The following is a 19,731-nucleotide window of genomic DNA, read 5'->3' on the forward strand; positions in this document are numbered from 1 at the left end:
AGCCGTTAGCCAGTCATGAGCTGTCCCTTAGCCCGGAGCGGCTATTTACCCAGAACTGCCCCTCAGTCCAGAGCTGTCTCTCTGTCCGGAGCTGCCTTTCAGTCCGGAGTTGCCCCTCTATCCTGATCTACCTCTCTATCCTGAGCTACCTCTCTATCCTGATCTATCCCTCTGTCTTGAGCTATCCCTCTGTCTTGATCTATCCCTCTGTCCCGGTGCTGCCCCTGTTGTTGATGTTACCAAAAGGATTTTGTGGGGGTAAGATGAGGGTGGACATTCATAGGGGGAGATGGAAGCTGGGATTGACTATGGTGGGGTGGGGACCTCGCCCGGAGCCTGAGCCACCACCGTGGTTAGATGCCCACCCAGACCCTCCCCTAGACTTTGTGCTGGTGCGCCCGGAGTTCGCACATTATGGGGGGGGTTATGTCACGTTCCTGACCTATTTCTGTTAGTTTGTTATATGTGTTAGTTGGTCAGGACGTGAGTTTGGGTGGGCATTCTATGTTTTCTGTTTCTATGTTGGTTTATGGGTTGCCTGGTATGGCTCTTAATTAGAGGCAGGTGTTTGGCGTTTCTCTAATTAAGAGTCATATTTAGGTAGGTGTTTTCACAGAGTTCGTGGTGGGTGAGTGTCTCCTGTGTTTGTGTATGTCGTTACGCCACACGGGACTGTTTTCGGTTTGTTTGTTCCTCGTTCATTTTGTGTAGCCTGTTTTCTCTATTCGTGCGTTCTTCATGTTTTATGTAAGTTCGTCGTATAGGTCTGTCTACACCGTTTATTTGTTTTGTTAGTTTATTAGTCGAGTTCGTGTTTTTTCGTTAATAAATCATGTCAACAAACTCAGCTGCATTTTGGTTCGATCCCTGCTCCTCCTCTTCTGATGAAGAGGAGGAGGAAAGCCGTTACAAAAGGTATAACTTTGCATGGAGTAAGAAACTAGGCTATTAAACTGGAATCAGATTCAGAGTTACAAACATTTCTGCATGTTGTCAGAGACAAAGAGGCAGGCGCAGAGGATTTTGTCTTCCCACAATCTGTCCATGTTAAGCAGATAATTAATTATTAAGCAAGGGAGGAGTTTTTGTGTGGGGACAATGAGAGAGTGTTGAATTTAGTCAAGATAAACAAGAATTGCTATTTTGATGTGTGAGGCTTATTTGATCTAAAAGTAGTTCCGTAAATGCTTAGGTGTTTATCCAGTGTACCGCCATAACTGTGATGCACGTGACATCCCGGTAACTTTGAGAAAAAACTATTTCTATCGGAGTTGTCCCTGTTGAAATTCGAGACGATCTATGCATATTCATGAGGCTAGCATAGTATCTCACTCTCCATTGAATACAGACAGTTGACGTTAACACCCCTCATCAAATATTCAAAAAAGTAGTTGAATAACGTGATGTATCCACCAATCTAAAGAGAGGAATAGGCGGGAGCTTGACAGCCCGCCGTTTCACTCTGTGGCCAACGAATTCCATTGTTAGGGCGGAGACATAAGCATCTCATCATTATATCCAGTATCTCTGATGTTGTGCAGGCAGTCAAGATGGCTTTCCCATTGCTCACACAACCACTTCCTGTTTCAGTCTAACCAGGAATGGTGCAACTATGGAGTGACTGGAGCAAAGCCCACAGCAAATACATATATCTGTCACGTTCTGACCTTAGTTCCTTTTTTATGTCTTTATTTTAGTTGGTCAGGGCGTGAATTGGGGTGGGCATTCTATGTTGTTTTTCTATGTTTTGTTCTAGTCGTTATATTTCTATGTGTTTGGCCTAGTATGGTTCTCAATCAGAGGCAGGTGTCGATCGTTGTCTCTGATTGAGAATCATACTTAGGTAGCCTGTTTTCCCACTATGGGTTGTGGGTAGTTATTTTCTGTTTAGTGTTTTTGTTTTGCACCTTACAGAACTGTTCGTTTGTCGGTTTGTTGTTTTTGTTCAGTATTCATTCTTTATAAAATGTATTATGAATACGTACCACGCTGCACTTTGGTCCTCTTCTCCTTCCACCAACGACAACCGTTACAATATCAAGGAACCATGGAAACCTGTGGGTTAAAGCATCGTTTCCCATTCCTGGACCTGGGGACACAAGGGTTAGTGTTAACCCTAACTCTAACTCAGTGTTGGGAAACACTAAATGACGGTGTATTTGAGCTCCACAAGGCACGTTCACAAGGAGATGTGAAGGTGTAGCTATTATAGGACAGGAATTGAGTGTAGCCTAGCCTGTTACTGGACCCATATTTCTATGTCTTGATTTTCTCTTGAAATCAGAGAAGGGCTTATAGGTGGAGCCTATATGCTATATAACTGTACGTCTGGGGAAGAATCAGATTAAATAAAAGTTCATCTGTGGCTGCTGTCCCTAGTCCTCTGTTGTGTCTTTGGCTATGCCAGATTAAGTGATATGACATGCTATTCTATAAAATCCTTTCTCCGTAATAACTATTACCTGATTGAGCTAATCGTGTAAATGTAATTAACTAGAAAGTCGGGGCAACACGAAATAATATTTATAGAGCTGTTATCTTCCGAATAAACTCTTAAAGACCTAGTAATATTTTACATCAATAGCAGTCAATATTAATCGTCACCTTATTTCAGTCTCATCTGAAAGTTGTAAATTCTTGGTTATCTTCACGAACCCTGGCTAACAAGTTGAATCAGCAACACAGAATTGAAGTTTAAATATTTATTTACTAAATACCTAACTAATCACACAGAATTACATATACACAAAATGAATCATACCTTGATTACAAATGATGTCATAAAGGAAAACGTCCCTAGCGGGCGGAACAGATATGACAGCTGGTTACACAAAAGAAAAGGGTTTGAGTGAAAGAGCGGGAAGACTTGAGGAACCAAGGGGAGAAGCCATACTATCGGAAATACAGTATCTCATGCATTCTAAATTACCGCCCATTTGGAAAAGGAAAATGCAATAAATATTTACTCTAAACTGCGCTTCGGTAGGTTGGTGGTAGATGGGAGGCCGTGTTGCCCAACCGAGTCCTTTGTCCTTTGAAGAATGTCTCTGCTGATAAATTGGATACGTTGTAGTAACGTTGTTGTGTAGTAGACTGGATACTCGGTCTGTTCTTTCCTAATTTACGTTTGCAGCTGCTGTTGCTAACTCCACGTCTAGGAGGTATCACTTCTATAGTGAATAATAGTCCAACGTTCATAGCATTCGCAACCAAAGCTCACGCTGATGTTGGCTTAGTTCTGTAGTTGACATGTTAGTCCTTTAAAACATAGGGACCGGTGTCCTCACATCCTTGGAACAGGAAGGTTACATTTTCGTCAAGGGCTTATATAGTGGAGGGAGAAAAAGGGTGTGTTTCATAATTTACAACCTATGTCTCTTCACGTGGGCGGGCCACTGAGTCGGGCCTAATTCACTCATGAAAACCCAATTCTCACATTTTAGAAGCTAAAATCACATTTCATCCCATCACGAATAATTTCATATTCAAACATTTGAATTGAACAACTAATTCCATGTGAATCTGATAACTCTGATGTGTAGACTTTCCACTGTAGAGTTTATGTCATTCTATCATTGATGAGAATGTGCCAGATGACAACCGAACTGACATAATATACATTAAGTACCACCGCATATGTTCAATTGGTCGGATTACCAGAATATAGTTCATATCCCCCCGCCTTTCTGATGTTCCCAGAATCTCTATGTTAACAAAGGGGTTTTCAAATGTTACATCAGTAGGGTAGAAAGAGGGAAAAAAAGGGGGGAAGAGGTATTTATGACTGTCATAAACCTACCCCCCCAGGCCAACGTCATGACACCTCTTTGTGCTATCATGTGAGTGTCACATCCCTGAGAGATGCCAAGGTATAAGTCATCTAGGTTAACCCTGAACTAAAGTCTGGCATTATTGGTCAGATGCTGGAGGAAGTTCCGGGGTCCATACGTGTTAACAGAAGAGATAGAACTACGATCGGAACTACGATCGGAACCGGAACACAGAGCTCCACTCCAAAGTTACAGGCATGTCTATGGTGCCAAATGTCACCCTCCCCTTTCCCCAAAATTCAAAAAGATGCTAACACCAACGAAATGGTGATTTGTCCAGAGCACCGGCGGTAACGCTACTCGTTATGTCACGTATCCCATTCTATCATGACAGATCTACACTACCATTTATGTAGTCTGCCCCCCCCCCCCCCCCCCCCCGCTATGTTAACGTCTAATGTACTATAGAACTATAGAGTGCAGTTTATCAGTGAACCGATTAAAGATTGAGCATAAATCCAACATACATGTCTGTTGTATATTGGAGAAAAAGATGAGAGGTTATTCTGTGACTGTCCCTAACAGTCCTCAGGTGGTATGTGAGTGTGTGGTAGTAAATCCATCTTAGTGTGTTGTAGTAAATCCATCTTAGTGTGGTAGTAAATCCATCTTAGTGTGTTATAGTAAATCCATCTTAGTGTGTGGTAGTAAATCCATCTTAGTGTGTTGTAGTAAATCCATCTTAGTGTGTTGTAGTAAATCCATCTTAGTGTGTGGTAGTAAATCCATCTTAGTGTGTTATAGTAAATCCATCTTAGTGTGTGGTAGTAAATCCATCTTAGTGTGCGGTAGTAAATCCATCTTAGTGTATGGTAGTAAATCCATCTTAGTGTGTTGTAGTAAATCCATCTTAGTGTGTGGTAGTAAATCCATCTTAGTGTGTTGTAGTAAATCCATCTTAGTGTGTGGTAGTAAATTCATCTTAGTGTGTTGTAGTAAATCCATCTTAGTGTGTTGTAGTAAATCCATCTTAGTGTGTTGTAGTAAATCCATCTTAGTGTGGTAGTAAATTCATCTTAGTGTGTTATAGTGTGTGGTAGTAAATCCATCTTAGTGTGTGGTAGTAAATCCATCTTAGTGTGTGGTAGTAAATCCATCTTAGTGTGGTAGTAAATCCATCTTAGTGTGGTAGTAAATCCATCTTAGTGTGTTGTAGTAAATCCATCTTAGTGTGTTGTAGTAAATCCATCTTAGTGTGTTGTAGTAAATCCATCTTAGTGTGTGGTAGTAAATCCATCTTAGTGTGTTATAGTAAATCCATCTTAGTGTGTAGTAAATCCATCTTAGTGTGTAGTAAATCCATCTTAGTGTGTAGTAAATCCATCTTAGTGTGTTATAGTAAATCCATCTTAGTGTGTTATAGTAAATCCATCTTAGTGTGTTATAGTAAATCCATCTTAGTGTGTAGTAAATCCATCTTAGTGTGTAGTAAATCCATCTTAGTGTGTAGTAAATCCATCTTAGTGTGTAGTAAATCCATCTTAGTGTGTAGTAAATCCATCTTAGTGTGTAGTAAATCCATCTTAGTGTGTAGTAAATCCATCTTAGTGTGTTATAGTAAATCCATCTTAGTGTGTTATAGTAAATCCATCTTAGTGTGTGGTAGTAAATCCATCTTAGTGTGTTGTAGTAAATCCATCTAGTGTGTTGTAGTAAATCCATCTTAGTGTGTTGTAGTAAATCCATCTTAGTGTGTTGTAGTAAATCCATCTTAGTGTGTTATAGTAAATCCATCTTAGTGTGTTGTAGTAAATCCATCTTAGTGTGTTATAGTGTGTGGTAGTAAATCCATCTTAGTGTGTGGTAGTAAATCCATCTTAGTGTGGTAGTAAATCCATCTTAGTGTGTGGTAGTAAATCCATCTTAGTGTGTGGTAGTAAATCCATGTGTTGTAGTAAATCCATCTTAGTGTGTTGTAGTAAATCCATCTTAGTGTGTTGTAGTAAATCCATCTTAGTGTGTTGTAGTAAATCCATGTGTTGTAGTAAATCCATCTTAGTGTGTTATAGTAAATCCATCTTAGTGTGTTGTAGTAAATCCATGTGTGGTAGTAAATCCATCTTAGTGTGTTATAGTAAATCCATCTTAGTGTGTTGTAGTAAATCCATCTTAGTGTTATAGTAAATCCATCTTAGTGTGGTAGTAAATCCATCTTAGTGTGTTGTAGTAAATCCATCTTAGTGTGGTAGTAAATCCATCTTAGTGTGTGGTAGTAAATCCATCTTAGTGTGTAGTAAATCCATCTTAGTGTGTGGTAGTAAATCCATCTTAGTGTGTTATAGTAAATCCATCTTAGTGTGTGGTAGTAAATCCATCTTAGTGTGTTGTAGTAAATCCATCTTAGTGTGTTGTAGTAAATCCATCTTAGTGTGTTATAGTAAATCCATCTTAGTGTGTGGTAGTAAATCCATCTTAGTGTGTGGTAGTAAATCCATCTTAGTGTGGTAGTAAATCCATCTTAGTGTGTTGTAGTAAATCCATCTTAGTGTGTTATAGTAAATCCATCTTAGTGTGTGGTAGTAAATCCATCTTAGTGTGTTATAGTAAATCCATCTTAGTGTGTTGTAGTAAATCCATCTTAGTGTGTGGTAGTAAATCCATCTTAGTGTGTTGTAGTAAATCCATCTTAGTGTTATAGTAAATCCATCTTAGTGTGTGGTAGTAAATCCATCTTAGTGTGTGGTAGTAAATCCATCTTAGTGTTATAGTAAATCCATCTTAGTGTGTTGTAGTAAATCCATCTTAGTGTGTGGTAGTAAATCCATCTTAGTGTGTTGTAGTAAATCCATCTTAGTGTTATAGTAAATCCATCTTAGTGTGTGGTAGTAAATCCATCTTAGTGTGTTGTAGTAAATCCATCTTAGTGTTATAGTAAATCCATCTTAGTGTGTGGTAGTAAATCCATCTTAGTGTGTGGTAGTAAATCCATCTTAGTGTTATAGTAAATCCATCTTAGTGTGTGGTAGTAAATCCATCTTAGTGTGTTGTAGTAAATCCATCTTAGTGTGTTGTAGTAAATCCATCTTAGTGTGTGGTAGTAAATCCATCTTAGTGTGTTGTAGTAAATCCATCTTAGTGTTATAGTAAATCCATCTTAGTGTGTGGTAGTAAATCCATCTTAGTGTGTGGTAGTAAATCCATCTTAGTGTGTGGTAGTAAATCCATCTTAGTGTGTTATAGTAAATCCATCTTAGTGTGTGGTAGTAAATCCATCTTAGTGTGTTGTAGTAAATCCATCTTAGTGTGTTGTAGTAAATCCATCTTAGTGTGTTGTAGTAAATCCATCTTAGTGTGCGGTAGTGAATCCATCTTAGTGTGTTGTAGCAAATCCATCTTAGTGTGTTGTAGTAAATCCATCTTAGTGTGTTGTAGTAAATCCATCTTAGTGTGCGGTAGTAAATCCATCTTAGTGTGTTGTAGTAAATCCATCTTAGTGTGTTGTAGTAAATCCATCTTAGTGTGTGGTAGTAAATCCATCTTAGTGTGTGGTAGTAAATCCATGTGTTGTTGTAAATCCACCTTAGTGTGTGGTAGTAAATCCATGTGTTGTAGTAAATCCATCTTAGTGTGTTGTAGTAAATCCATCTTAGTGTGTTGTAGTAAATCCATCTTAGTGTGTTATAGTAAATCCATCTTAGTGTGTTGTAGTAAATCCATCTTAGTGTGTGGTAGTAAATCCATCTTAGTGTGTTGTAGTAAATCCATCTTAGTGTGTTATAGTAAATCCATCTTAGTGTGTGGTAGTAAATACATCTTAGTGTGTTATAGTGTGTGGTAGTAAATCCATCTTAGTGTGTGGTAGTAAATCCATCTTAGTGTGTTGTAGTAAATCCATCTTAGTGTGTGGTAGTAAATCCATCTTAGTGTGTTGTAGTAAATCCATCTTAGTGTGTGGTAGTAAATCCATGTGTTGTAGTAAATCCATCTTAGTGTGGTAGTAAATCCATCTTAGTGTGTGGTAGTAAATCCATCTTAGTGTGTTGTAGTAAATCCATCTTAGTGTGTGGTAGTAAATCCATCTTAGTGTGTGGTAGTAAATCCATCTTAGTGTGTTGTAGTAAATCCATCTTAGTGTGTGGTAGTAAATCCATGTGTTGTAGTAAATCCATCTTAGTGTATGGTAGTAAATCCATCTTAGTGTGTGGTAGTAAATCCATGTGTTGTAGTAAATCCATCTTAGTGTGGTAGTAAATCCATCTTAGTGTGTTGTAGTAAATCCATCTTAGTGTGTTATAGTAAATCCATCTTAGTGTGTTGTAGTAAATCCATCTTAGTGTGTTATAGTAAATCCATCTTAGTGTGTTGTAGTAAATCCATCTTAGTGTGTTGTAGTAAATCCATCTTAGTGTGTTATAGTAAATCCATCTTAGTGTGTTGTAGTAAATCCATCTTAGTGTGTGGTAGTAAATCCATCTTAGTGTGGTAGTAAATCCATCTTAGTGTGTGGTAGTAAATCCATCTTAGTGTGTGGTAGTAAATCCATCTTAGTGTGTGGTAGTAAATCCATCTTAGTGTGTTGTAGTAAATCCATCTTAGTGTGTTGTAGTAAATCCATCTTAGTGTGTTGTAGTAAATCCATCTTAGTGTGTGGTAGTAAATCCATCTTAGTGTGTTGTAGTAAATTCATCTTAGTGTGTGGTAGTAAATCCATCTTAGTGTGTGGTAGTAAATCCATGTGTTGTAGTAAATCCATCTTAGTGTGTTGTAGTAAATCCATCTTAGTGTGTTGTAGTAAATCCATCTTAGTGTGTTGTAGTAAATCCATGTGTTGTAGTAAATCCATCTTAGTGTGTTATAGTAAATCCATCTTAGTGTGTTGTAGTAAATCCATGTGTTGTAGTAAATCCATCTTAGTGTGTTGTAGTAAATCCATCTTAGTGTGTTATAGTAAATCCATCTTAGTGTGTTGTAGTAAATCCATCTTAGTGTTATAGTAAATCCATCTTAGTGTGGTAGTAAATCCATCTTAGTGTGTTGTAGTAAATCCATCTTAGTGTGGTAGTAAATCCATCTTAGTGTGTGGTAGTAAATCCATCTTAGTGTGTAGTAAATCCATCTTAGTGTGTGGTAGTAAATCCATCTTAGTGTGTTATAGTAAATCCATCTTAGTGTGTGGTAGTAAATCCATCTTAGTGTGTTGTAGTAAATCCATCTTAGTGTGTTGTAGTAAATCCATCTTAGTGTGTTGTAGTAAATCCATCTTAGTGTGTTATAGTAAATCCATCTTAGTGTGTTGTAGTAAATCCATCTTAGTGTGTGGTAGTAAATCCATCTTAGTGTGTTGTAGTAAATCCATCTTAGTGTTATAGTAAATCCATCTTAGTGTGTGGTAGTAAATCCATCTTAGTGTGTGGTAGTAAATCCATCTTAGTGTGTGGTAGTAAATCCATCTTAGTGTGTTGTAGTAAATCCATCTTAGTGTTATAGTAAATCCATCTTAGTGTGTGGTAGTAAATCCATCTTAGTGTGTGGTAGTAAATCCATCTTAGTGTGTGGTAGTAAATCCATCTTAGTGTGTTATAGTAAATCCATCTTAGTGTGTGGTAGTAAATCCATCTTAGTGTGTGGTAGTAAATCCATCTTAGTGTGTTGTAGTAAATCCATCTTAGTGTGTTGTAGTAAATCCATCTTAGTGTGCGGTAGTAAATCCATCTTAGTGTGTTGTAGTAAATCCATCTTAGTGTGTTGTAGTAAATCCATCTTAGTGTGTGGTAGTAAATCCATTTTAGTGTGTGGTAGTAAATCCATGTGTTGTAGTAAATCCACCTTAGTGTGTGGTAGTAAATCCATGTGTTGTAGTAAATCCATCTTAGTGTGTTGTAGTAAATCCATCTTAGTGTGTTGTAGTAAATCCATCTTAGTGTGTTATAGTAAATCCATCTTAGTGTGTTGTAGTAAATCCATCTTAGTGTGTGGTAGTAAATCCATCTTAGTGTGTGGTAGTAAATCCATCTTAGTGTGTTATAGTAAATCCATCTTAGTGTGTGGTAGTAAATCCATCTTAGTGTGTTATAGTGTGTGGTAGTAAATCCATCTTAGTGTGTGGTAGTAAATCCATCTTAGTGTGTTGTAGTAAATCCATCTTAGTGTGTGGTAGTAAATCCATCTTAGTGTGTTGTAGTAAATCCATCTTAGTGTGTGGTAGTAAATCCATGTGTTGTAGTAAATCCATCTTAGTGTGGTAGTAAATCCATCTTAGTGTGTGGTAGTAAATCCATCTTAGTGTGTTGTAGTAAATCCATCTTAGTGTGTGGTAGTAAATCCATCTTAGTGTGTGGTAGTAAATCCATCTTAGTGTGTTGTAGTAAATCCATCTTAGTGTGTGGTAGTAAATCCATCTTAGTGTGTTGTAGTAAATCCATCTTAGTGTGTGGTAGTAAATCCATCTTAGTGTGTGGTAGTAAATCCATCTTAGTGTGGTAGTAAATCCATCTTAGTGTGTTGTAGTAAATCCATCTTAGTGTGTTGTAGTAAATCCATCTTAGTGTGTGGTAGTAAATCCATCTTAGTGTGTGGTAGTAAATCCATCTTAGTGTGGTAGTAAATCCATCTTAGTGTGTGGTAGTAAATCCATCTTAGTGTGTTGTAGTAAATCCATCTTAGTGTGTGGTAGTAAATCCATCTTAGTGTGTGGTAGTAAATCCATCTTAGTGTGTTATAGTAAATCCATCTTAGTGTGTGGTAGTAAATCCATCTTAGTGTGGTAGTAAATCCATCTTAGTGTGGTAGTAAATCCATCTTAGTGTGTGGTAGTAAATCCATCTTAGTGTGGTAGTAAATCCATCTTAGTGTGTTATAGTAAATCCATCTTAGTGTGTTGTAGTAAATCCATCTTAGTGTGGTAGTAAATCCATCTTAGTGTGTTGTAGTAAATCCATCTTAGTGTGTTGTAGTAAATCCATCTTAGTGTGTGGTAGTAAATCCATCTTAGTGTGTTGTAGTAAATCCATCTTAGTGTGTGGTAGTAAATCCATGTGTTGTAGTAAATCCATCTTAGTGTGGTAGTAAATCCATCTTAGTGTGTTGTAGTAAATCCATCTTAGTGTATGGTAGTAAATCCATCTTAGTGTGTGGTAGTAAATCCATCTTAGTGTGTTATAGTAAATCCATCTTAGTGTGTTGTAGTAAATCCATCTTAGTGTGTTATAGTAAATCCATCTTAGTGTGTTGTAGTAAATCCATCTTAGTGTGTGGTAGTAAATCCATCTTAGTGTGGTAGTAAATCCATCTTAGTGTGTTATAGTGTGTGGTAGTAAATCCATCTTAGTGTGTGGTAGTAAATCCATCTTAGTGTGTGGTAGTAAATCCATCTTAGTGTGTTATAGTAAATCCATCTTAGTGTGTTGTAGTAAAAATAGTGTACTACTGTTGACCAGCTGCTATGGAACCGTATTCCCTATATAGTGCACTACTGTTGACCAGCTGCTATGGCACAGTATTCTCTATATAGTGTACTACTGTTGACCAGCTGCTATGGCACAGTATTCTCTATATAGTGTACTACTGTTGACCAGCTGCTATGGAACAGTATTCTCTATATAGTGTACTACTGTTGACCAGCTGCTATGGAACCGTATTCCCTATATAGTGCACTACTGTTGACCAGCTGCTATGGCACAGTATTCTCTATATAGTGTACTACTGTTGACCAGCTGCTATGGCACAGTATTCTCTATATAGTGTACTACTGTTGACCAGCTGCTATGGAACAGTATTCTCTATATAGTGTACTACTGTTGACCAGCTGCTATGGCACAGTATTCTCTATATAGTGTACTACTGTTGACCAGCTGCTATGGCACAGTATTCTCTATTTAGTGTACTACTGTTGACCAGCTGCTATGGCACAGTATTCCCTATATAGTGCACTACTTTTGACCAGCTGCTATGGAACCGTATTCCCTATATAGTGCACTACTTTTGACCAGCTGCTATGGAACCGTATTCCCAATATAGTGCACTACTTTTGACCAGCTGCTATGGAACCATATTCCCTATATAGGGCGCTACTTTTGACCAGCTGCTATGGAACAGTATTCCCTATATAGTGCACTACTTTTGACCAGCTGCTATGGAACAGTATTCCCTATATAGTGCACTACTTTTGACCAGCTGCTATGGAACAGTATTCCCTATATAGTGCACTACTTTTGACCAGCTGCTTTGGAACAGTATTCTCTATATAGTGTATTACTGTTGACCAGCTGCTATGGCACAGTATTCCCTATATAGTGTACTACTGTTGACCAGCTGCTATGGCACAGTATTCCTATATAGTGTACTACTGTTGACCAGCTGCTATGGCACAGTATTCTCTATATAGTGTACTACTGTATACCAGCTGCTATGGGACCGTATTCTCTATATAGTGCACTACTTTGGGACCTGGATGAAGAAAATGGGGCCGTGTGGGATTCAGACGTCAGTACAGGTCCTTTATTAGACCTCTCTGAGCAAACAGACGCACAGAGATAAACACACACACACGCATAGAAACATACACATACATACACAGACATACATGCACACACACACACACACAGAGACAAACACACACACACACAGAGACACACACACACAGAGACACACACACACACACACACAGAGACAAATACACACACACACAGAGACACACACACACACACACACACACATGAATAGAAACATACACACACATACACAGAGAGAGAGACATACATACACACACACATGCACACACACACACACAGAAACATACACACACACACACACACACACACACACACACACACACACACACACACACACACACACACACACACACACAGAGAGACACACACACACACACACAGAGACACACACACACACACACACAAAAACATACACAAACACACACACACACACACACACACACACACAGAGACACACACACATACACACACACACAATGAGTGGTATCACACACACAAACGCATACACACACAAACACACACACAAAGAGTGGTATCACACACACACACACACGCAATTACATACACACCCAACCACACACAAAAACGCTTGTGTCTGTCCGTTTACCATTCTTCTGAAGGAATGTTGCTGCTTTAATCTCTTCAACCAACGGCTTGTCTCTGGTATGAGTCCCAAATGGCACTCAATTCCAAATTTAGTGCACTATTTGCAACCAGGGCCCATAGAGCTCTGGTCTAAAGTAGTGCTCTATATAGGGAATAGGGTGCCGTTTGGGATGAATCATATGACTTGGTTATAAGAGTGGGGGCGGTAGCGATCAAATCAAATATTATTTGCAACGAATACCGAATAACTTTGCCGTGAAATAAATGCTTACTTACTTATGAGCCATTTCCAAATTAAAACAATGAGTTTAAAAGAAAATGAACAAATAAAAATACAAAATAGACTATAAATAACAATAATGAGGCTACAGTGTATGTAAGGAGTACAGGTACCAGTGGTTGAAAAAATACCCAATTTTCATACTTGAGTAAGAAGTAGATACCTTAATAGAGCGTTACTCAAGTAAAAGTGAAAGTCACCCAGTAAAATGCTACTTCAGTAAAAGTATTTGATTTGAAATATATGTAAGTATGAAAAGTAAATGTAATTGCTAAAATATATTTAAGTATCAAATGTAAAAGTATAAATCATTTCAAATTCCTTATAATAAGCAGACGGAACATTTTTTCTTGTTTTTAACATCTAAATCACACTCACATTATTTACAGATAGTCAGGAACACACTCCAACACTCAGACATTATTTACAGATAGCCAGGGGAACACTCCAACACTCAGACATCATTTACAGATAGCCAGGGGCACACTCCAACACTCAGACATTATTTACAGATAGCCAGGGGAACACTCCAACACTCAGACATTATTAACAGATAGCCAGGGGAACACTCCAACACTCAGACATTATTTACAGATAGCCAGGGGAACACTCCAACACTCAGACATTATTTACAGATAGCCAGGGGAACACTCCAACACTCAGACATTATTTTCAGATAGCCAGGGGAACACTCCAACACTCAGACATTATTTACAGATAGCCAGGGGAACACTCCAACACTCAGACATTATTTACAGATAGCCATTGGAACACTCCAACACTCAGACATTATTTACAGATAGCCAGGGGAACACTCCCAACACTCAGACATTATTTACAGATAGCCAGGGGAACACTCCAACACTCAGACATTATTTACAGATAGCCAGGGGAACACTCCAACACTCAGACATCATTTACTGATAGCCAGGGGCACACTCCAACACTCAGACATCATTTACAGATAGCCAGGGGAACACTGAAACACTCAGACATCATTTACTGATAGCCAGGGGCACACTCCAACACTCAGACATTATTTACTGATAGCCAGGGGAACACTCCAACACTCAGACATTATTTACAGATAGCCAGGGGAACACTCAGACATCATTTACAAAGTATGCATTTCTGTTTAGTGACTCCGTCAGATTAGAGGCAGTAGGGATGACCAGGTGTTCTGTTGATAAGTGTGTGAGTTTGTCCTGTTAAGCATTCAAAATGTAATGTGTACTTTTGGTTGTTATGGAAAATGTATGGAGTAAAAATCATCTTCTTTTTGAATGTAGTAAAGTAAAAGTTGTTAAAAATAAAGTACAGATACCCCAAAAAACGACTTAAGTAAAAAATTCTTTAAAGTACTACATAAGAACTTTATTTACACCACTGACCGGTACCCAGTCAATGAGTATGAGGTAGTTGAGGTAATATGTAGGTGTAGATGTAGATGCGGGTAAGGTCAAAGGTGACTAGGCAATCAGGATAGATAACAGAGTACCAGCATTGTATGTGAAGAGTGTGAATGTGTGAGTGTGTGTGTGTTTTGTGTGGTTATGTGTGTGTCTGTGTAGCCATTTGATTAATTGTTCAGCAGTCTTATGGCTTGGGGGTAGAAGCTGTTCAGAGGCTTTTTGGTCCATGACTTGGCGCTCCAGTAAAGCTTGCCGTGCGGTAGCAGAGAGAACAGTCTATGGCTTGGGTGGCTGGGGCCTTTGACAAATTTTCCTGGGCCTTCCTCTGACAACACCTGGTATAGAGGTCCTGGATTGAAGGGAGCTCGGCCCAAGGGATGTACTGGGCCATCCTCACCACCCTCTGTAGTACCTTGCAATTGAGGGTGGTGTAGTTGCCGTACCAGGCGGTGACGCAACCAGTCAAGATGCTCTCAATGGTGCAGTTGTAGAGCTTTGTGAGGATCTTAGGGGACATGCCAAATATTTTTTACCTCCTGAGGGGGAAGAGACGCTGTCACACCTTCTTCACGGTTGTGCTGGTGTGAGAGGACCATGTTAAGACCTTATTCATTTGGATACAGAGAAACTTGAAGCTCTAGGATTGGGGCATGCTCACCCTTCCGTTTCCTGTAGTTCACAATCGTCTCCTTTGTCTTGCTGACGTTGAGGGAGAGGTTGTTGTCCTGGCACCACACTGACCTCCTCCCTGTAGGCTGCTTTATTGTCGTCTGTGACTTGACCTACCACAGTTGGAGTCGTGCATGGTCACACAGTCGTGGTTGAACAGGGAGTACAGGAGAGGACTAAGCACACACCCTTGAGGGACCCCTGTGTTGAGGGACAGTGTGGCAGATGTGTGGTTAGCTACCCTCACCACCTGGTGGCGGCCTGTCAGAAAGTCCAGGATCCAGTTGCAGAGGGAGGTGTTCAGTCCTAGGGTCCTGAGCTTGGTAATGAGCTTGGAGGGTACGATGAGCTATAGCAAATAAACAGCATTCTCACATAGGTGTTACTCTTATCCAGGTGGGAGAGAGCAGTGTGGAGTGCAATAGAGATTGTGTTATCTAGTTACTTTTGAGTTGTTAGGAACAGGGACAATGGTGGTCTGCTTGAAACATGTTAGGGTTACAGACTGGTACAAGGAGATGTTGAAAATGTGCATGAAGACACTTGCCATCTGGTCTGTGCATGCTCTGAGAACGCCCCCTGGTATTTTGTCTGGTCCAGCGGCCTTGCGAATGTTTACCTTTTACAAAAGTCTAACTCAGTTCATCCACGGAAAGCGAGATTACACAGTCGTCCGGGACAGCAGGGGCTTTCATGCCTGGCTCCGACCTCTAGAAACGCTGCCTCTGGGTGAGCGTTTTCAAGTTTGTTTATGGCCCTGTACAGTTTGTCGAGTTCCTGCTTCATGTGATTCTATTGGTAGATAAAATGGTCTACAATTGAACATGAAGTATTCTAGTTCAGATGAGCAAAAGCTAGAGACTTCCTTCACACTTGAAGCAGTGCATCAGTTGTTGTTTACAAAAGAGGCACATCCATCCCCCTTTGGTTTTGCACAAGTCCACTTTCAGGTCTGGACGAAGCATGGGAGAAACCCTTGAGTATTATATCCATACCGCCCGCTAGCCAAGTTTCTGAAAAGCATAGAATATTACAGCTTTTTACTTCCTGTTGGTAGGAAACTCTCGAACAGAGGTCATCCATCTTGTTCTCAAGTTACTAAACATTTTCTAATAAAAAGGAGGGGAGTGCCAGACGATAGTCTAGCAAGGACTCCATCGATGCTCCCTCGTCTTTACTTGGGGAGATTGGGGAGCCCGAACAATGGAGTAAGGTCCAGTGTAAACAAGGGAACAGCTGACCATAGCTAAACTATGTGAGCCCTGGTCTGGAAGAGAGGCTCTAGCTGAAGCTAGCTGATATCTGGATATTTGTATTCAGGTGGAGCAGCAGAGTGGGTGGTGGGGCAAGGGGATGGGAAGTGGCACGGTAGAGCAGTCCCCCCCCCCTGAGGAATTCTGGGTAATTGTACCACCCTGTGATTGTTCAGCAGATGCATACATTCCCTTGACACACACACACACACTCCCCTGGGGAGTTAGAGAGATTATTAATGCTCAGTTTTCAGAAAGACAATGGGGAGGAAGGATGACAACAACTTTAATTCCAATTCTCCATACAGATTTTCCACTGTCTATTCTGTTGCATTGTTACTGGAAGCAAGAAGGACGTCACCAGGGACAGACTGGGACCAGAAATCGTTTTTGTAACGCACCAGCCCATGTTTTACTTTGAGTACCATATTATTAGCAAAATAATGATCAAGAAGAGGTATTCAGAGTGGACTTATAGTCCAAGTCAGGAGGCGGGCACACCATCCACCGCTTCCGAGTATATTACTCATCTCTGGACAATAAAGTAGACAAGCTTAGGGCGAGGATCTCCTTCCACAGAGACATCAGGGACTGTAACATACTCTGTTTCACAGAATCATGGCTCACTCCGGATATACTGCTCCTGTCCAAACAGCCAGCTGGGTTCTCAGTACATTGCACAGACAGGAATAAAGAACTCTCCGGGAAGAAGAAGGGCGGTGGTGTATGTTTCATGATTAACCAATCATAATGAGATTGTGATAATGTACAGAAACTCAAGTCCTTCCTCACAATCAAAATCCCTTTTTCGTGGTCTCGGTTGGCAAGCGGCAGCTTAACCATGAGCTCAACAGTTTTATCCTCCCAAGAGAATTCTCTTCGGTTATAGTCACAGCCGTGTACAGTGGTTGCTCCACTAAAGTTTTGCGATTATGCTGCGGGATTTAAAGGTAATTTGTGGTTTAGTACGGTACCCTGCGTCACCACTTCATTGCTCCAGACCACCACAAGGGGGAGATAGAGCACTGATTATGCTTTTGGGTCCTACTGTGCCTCTAACTGACAATGAATGGGCGACATAAACCTAAATAGAAACTGATAATTGTGCACGACTTCAGTATTACTTACTAAAACTGTTGTTACACCAAGTGTTTTATTATTTTATTTTGTTAGGATTATTATACTCTTACTTTAGTACTGTAGCCCACTCCCGGCCGGTCACGTTGCACAGTGCCTGAGTGGCGAAACGGTCTAAGACACTGGATAGCTGTCATGACTTCCACCAAAGTCGGTCCCTCTCCTTGTTCAGGCGGTGTTCGGCGGTCGACGTCACCGACCTTCTAGCCATCATTGATCCATTTTTCATTTTCCATTGCTTTTGCCTTGTCTTCCTGCACACCTGGTTCCAATCCCATCAATTACATGTTTTGTATTTAACCCTCTGTTTCCCCTCATGTCCTTGTCGGAGATTGTTTGTTGTATGTAGGTGTTTATTGTTTATTCTGGTGTGTGACGGGTTTTGCACCCTCTATTTGTTATTTTGTATACTTTGGTTTTCGGAGGTTTTGATGTTTTTACCAAGTTCATTCTCCGGCGCCTGAATTCCCTTCCACCAGCGCGCACCACAGTACAATAGCAGTGCAAGCTGTGTTGCTACAGATGCTGGTTCAATAACTGTGCCGCCCTCGACTGGGAGACCCATGAGATGACTGTAGGTTTTTGTTTTCTCTCCCTCTAAAAACATAAATAAATAATTCTAAATAATTCTAAATAACAAACTGCCTTTACTTACAAATTAGTAACAATGTCTCACCCCATGTTAAAGAATGGCCATTTTTCTCGCTCATTTTACGTTATTTGAATACGAAATCATCTCCAAAATATTGTTATTTTTTAAACAAAGCGATTATTGTTAACCCTGTTATTAGCAGGACAATATATATTGGTCAAATTGGTCATGGATCCCGAGTGGCGCACAATGGGATTTCCTTGCAGTTCTCCAGCTGTATCCACTGAAAGCATGCAAGGTTCAAGGCACGAGGGCAGGGTGCGCGGGATTGGCCGCAGAGCCGCGCGCAGAAGACTGACCTAGCCCATGGGGAAGGGAGGAGGAGGTTTGGGGGGTGGACCACGAATCATGCGGACTGGGATATTTGCCGGTTAGCCTCGGAGAACAACATGGATGTATACAAGGACACGGTGACTGAGTTCATCAGAAAGTGTATAGGGGATGTTGTTCCCACTGTGACTATTAAAACCAGAAACTGTGGATTGATAAATAGAAAATGCGAACCACAGTATTTAATCATTAGGAATATGGTTGATTACAAACAGTGTAGTTATTCCCTCCATAAGGCACTCAAACAGGCAAAATGTCAGTACAGAGACAAAGTGGAGTCGCAATTCAACGGCTCAGACACGAGACGCATGTGCCAGGGTCTGCAGACAATCACTGATTACAAAGGTAAAACCTGCCACGTCGTGGACACCGACGTCTTGCTAAACACCTTCTTTGCCCGCATTGAGGATAACACAGTGTCATCAACACAGCACGCTCCCAAGGACTGTGGGCTCTCGTTCTCCGTGGCTGACGTGAGCAAGACATTTAAGCGTGTTGAACCTCGCAAGACTGCCAGCCCAGAAGGCATCCCTAGCCACATCCTCAAGAGTGTTTACGAACACATTCAACCTCTCCCTATCCCAGTCTACTGTCCTTACTTGCTTCAAGTCATCATGAAGTGCTTTGAGATGCTAGTTAAGCATCATATCACCTGTACCTTACCTGACACCCTAGATCCACTTCAATTTGCTTACCACCCCAATAGATCCACAGATGATGCAATCGCCATCACACTGCACACTACCCACTGTCCTATCCCATCTGGACAAGAGGAATACCTTTTTAAGACTGCTGTTCATTGACTATAGCTCAGCATTCAACACCATCGTACCCTCCAAGCTCATCATCAAGCTTGAGGCCCTGGGTCTGAACCCCGCCCTGTGCAACTGGGTCCTGGACTTCCTGACGGGCCACACCCAGGTGGTGAAGGTAGGAAACAACACCTCCACTTCACTGATCCTCAACACAGGGGCCCCACAAGGGTGTGTGCTCAGCCCCCTCCTGTACTCCCTGTTCTCTCATGACTGCGTGGCCACACACGTCTCCAACTCAATCATCAAGTTTGCAAACGACACAGCTATAGTAGGCCTGATTACCAACAATGATGAGAC

This window comes from Salvelinus fontinalis, chromosome 18 (assembly GCF_029448725.1).
Source record: "Salvelinus fontinalis isolate EN_2023a chromosome 18, ASM2944872v1, whole genome shotgun sequence".
In the NCBI taxonomy this organism is placed as follows: domain Eukaryota; kingdom Metazoa; phylum Chordata; class Actinopteri; order Salmoniformes; family Salmonidae; genus Salvelinus; species Salvelinus fontinalis.